We start from the raw sequence: 3,803 nt of genomic DNA, 5'->3' as shown, positions 1-3,803 counted from the left end.
TTAATGGAAGAGAAACTTTTCAAAAGAGCAACTGCAGGGAAACCTTGTGTGTGCTCAGGTGTGTCAGGACACCTTGACATTTACTCTCTCCAGTAAAAGAGCTCACGTCTGCTCACACCGAGACTTCTACTCGACAAACACTCCTTCATGCTCACTTCAAAGATAAAACTTCTGAATTAAAGTGTCTCAAAACGACTCAGCCTTTTTTCTTTCATGTTGCTGAGATGTGTTCTCACATTATCATAAATGTTTCAACCCAGAGAAACGTTTCATTTGGTCGCCTGTCGCTTGAGAGAGAGCGAGGACGTCGTTCACCACCAGCGATAACGTAGATAATGTTAGCTAGTAACGGTGCACACCGAGTGTCAGAGTGTGAGCAGGTGAACCTCTGACTGAGTCCAGCTCTCTGTAACGTTACGTCAGTGAAGTAAAGTCCATTTCCCCTCCAGCTCCAGTCAGCAGAACAGAACCTGGAGGTCACTGCTGCAGTCGGGCTGATCCGCAGGACTGAAGAGAAATCATCTGTGATCAGAGCAGAACCTGTTTATTCCTCCAGAACTCTGGATCTGCACCGACTGTCTCCTCCAGAACCGACCCAACACTCAGCAGCATCTCCCTGCTGGGAAACAGCACAGACCAGCACATGTTGTGTTCTGCTGCTGACCAGCATGATGTGTCAACAACTTATTTCATATTGCAGCATGAGGAGGAGTGAAGTTGGCTGAGGACACTGACCCAGAGTCAGTGAGGTCGTCACAGAACACCAAGTTTACTGAACACGAGCTTCACACCTGCAACATTTTGGGCTCATTTGAGGAAACCTGAAACAAACTGAAAATACTGCATTAAATATACAGAAATATAAATGCAGCACTTTGTTTGTTGCTCCCATTTCTCTCACACGTTGAAGTAAACAATCTTATAATGGTTTTCTTTTTTATGTACACAAAATAATTACTTCTGTCAGATTTTGAGGACACATTTGTTAAAATCCAATAAGATAAGACGTCCAGCTGACAGGTGACAGCAAATCAAGATGCTGACTGAACAGGACTCAGGCACAGGTGTTCTGGTGGACCAGCTTCATCGTGCTGGTCCACCAGCTAAACCAGCACCAAACCAGCACTAACCAGCACCAAACCAGCACGGACCAACATGGAAATCATGCTGGTCTATGAAACACTGTGTGTGCGATGAGGGACAAGGAGATGTATGTGGACAATGGACAAAAAATTTAAATGAGTCAACTAGTTTTTTTTTGGACAACAAACATTGATGCGAGTTTGATAGAGTGCGATTTCTAAATCTCACATGTAAGAAATGATGTTCTCATCGCGGAACAGTCGAGTCCTGAACCCGTCAAACACCGACATCTTGGGACTGTAGGGCAGGTCGGTCCACAGCAGGCCGATTAAATGTCATGTGGCAGTAACATTTAAAGAGGTTGTGCCTCCTTAATCATCTTATTGAAGTAAATCCAGCCACAGTTTAACATGTCACTGTGGGGAGTGGAGTCAGCACAGAGACGACAACACTTCAGCTCAGTGGAGAAAACAAAGTGGTGAGACAGACGTGAGGAGAGAAGAAGCACCGAGCTGATCGTGTCTCAGAACAGATGTCACTCAGTTTGCCGGCTGTTAGAGACGTAACAGGAGGAAGTGAAGGAGAGTAACAGCGAGGAGCTGCTCTGTTCGCTTCACTCACTTCAGACGACCTGCTTCGTCTTTCTACCGTAGTGAATAACAATACACAGTCCAATTATAAAGTGCTTCAGGTGCTGGGATATTTGCATAAAAAGAAGGAAAGACGTTCAGAGGATACAGTCCGCTCGGTACGGGCAGAGTAATCTAATTACATGTGAATACAGCTGAGTCATTCAGCTTGAACGGATCCAGAGGAAATCTAACTGATGGCAGGATGATTTTAAAACTCTGACCCAGAACAGAAACTCATGTCTGTTCTGTTGTCACGTTGTGTTTCTCCGTTACGCTCTGTTCAGGCACAAACAAACCCTCCGTATGTTGAGAAAATATCATCACATCGTCGCAGCGAACGCAGCTGGAAATGTTCTTGTTAGGTCTCGTTAGAAACACCCAGCTTGGTCCCTGCAGATGATCCAACTTCCTGTCAGAAACATCATCAAAAACACGGCTGGAAATCGTCCCAGCGTCTCCTGAAACACGTCCACAGTGTCACCTTTACATATGTGGAAACTTGTTCCTCCGACCTCCAACAGTCTGGTAATGTGAATGTCATATGACGTGTACTGTAGAATTGAAATACCGTGCGTAGCCTGTGATACCGATGTGAACCCGTCAGTGGTTTGCAGAAACATTAACTTCAACATGTTGTGGTTCAGTAACACTTCACACAACCGTCCTGCTGATATTTATGCTCGTGTTGTTTTCTGAGTTTGGTTCTTATTGAATAAAGATGTTAGCGTGTTAGTCGACACTAGTGCAGCCGCCCGCCCACCTTTATTCTGTCTGCTCCTGGTTCTGGAAATATCTCCTGAGGAAAGTAAGTGTCGACCGAAGGCCGATGTTAAAATAATCAATCATTGAAGTGAAGTCAGGAGAGCAATGGAGGATCATCCACGCTGCTGCTTTTCTTTGATTGCTTCTGTAAATGGCTCCTTAATCAAAGCACTGAATGGGTCAGGTGGTCGTCCTGCTGATTAGATGGTTCTGGCTCGGCCCTCTGAAGATCACATGTCCTCGATCTCTCTCATCATTCATTCTCTCAGTCTTTCCCCCCGTCGTTCCCTCTCACGTCCTGCTTCCATCTAAAACACATTCACTTCATCTTTTTTCTTGTTGTTTCTCACTTAACTCTCCACGTCTCTTCACATCTCTCTCTCATTTGCCTGTTGCTCATCTGTCTCCTTCCAAATCACATTCAGTGTGACTTCTTAATGTCCAAACATGGTTAAGTGTTCGGATAATTTTACAGTTTTAACAAATAAGCTGTAGGTACATTAAAGTTGAAGACACGGTGCATCAGCATTGACTCGTTTCACAATAATAAAAACTATCCCCCATAAAAATACTCCAAAACTCTGTTTGCACTTCCTGTTTGCATTGAACTCCAGACTGTCCAGACTGTCACTGGATCACTGCGACACTGAAGACGAGTCTTTCATGAGGATTTCTTGGCAGATTTATATATAAAGTCAGGTGATGTGCAGAACAGTTCCGGAGCCTCACAGTAAAACAGAGGGTTCTGGATGAGTCTTTCGGTTCCGTCAGAGAGACTTTGTGCAGCCGTGGGTCGGATCGGCCCGGCTGAAGGGATTTATTTCACCTCTCAGCTCGTGTGTGTAAACTCAGCAGCAGCGAGTTTAATGATGAGACGTCACGATGAGGCCTGATTTAAAAAGATGGAAATCCTCTCTCAAGGCCGCTTTGTTTTCTGAACCAGCTGCAGACGAGGATCTGCTGAGGGACTGTGTGGAGAAGAATTCAAACTGAGTCAGAACCAGAACAGAACCTTGTTTACTGCACAAGCAGGAGAGGATCCTTCAGCATCCAGATACAGAGAGAAGAACGTGTGTTGAGTTTTCATGAACGTGGTCTTCTCAGAGTTATTCCTGCTCGAGTCTTGATCCTCTTCACGCTCTCTCAGTATCTCTGTCTTCACTACGAGGCAGCGCTGGTGCTATTTCACACTGTGCTGCACTGCAGGACCATCGAAACAAGGCGTCGCACTGCTCAAATGTGCAGACCGACTCATTCAGATTCCATGCATGATCACAGGACACACACACACACACACACACACACACACACAAATGTGCTGTAACT

The sequence above is a fragment of the Acanthopagrus latus genome, chromosome 22, assembly GCF_904848185.1.
Source record: "Acanthopagrus latus isolate v.2019 chromosome 22, fAcaLat1.1, whole genome shotgun sequence".
Lineage (NCBI taxonomy): Eukaryota > Metazoa > Chordata > Actinopteri > Spariformes > Sparidae > Acanthopagrus > Acanthopagrus latus.
Note: the sequence above shows the minus strand (reverse complement) of the source record.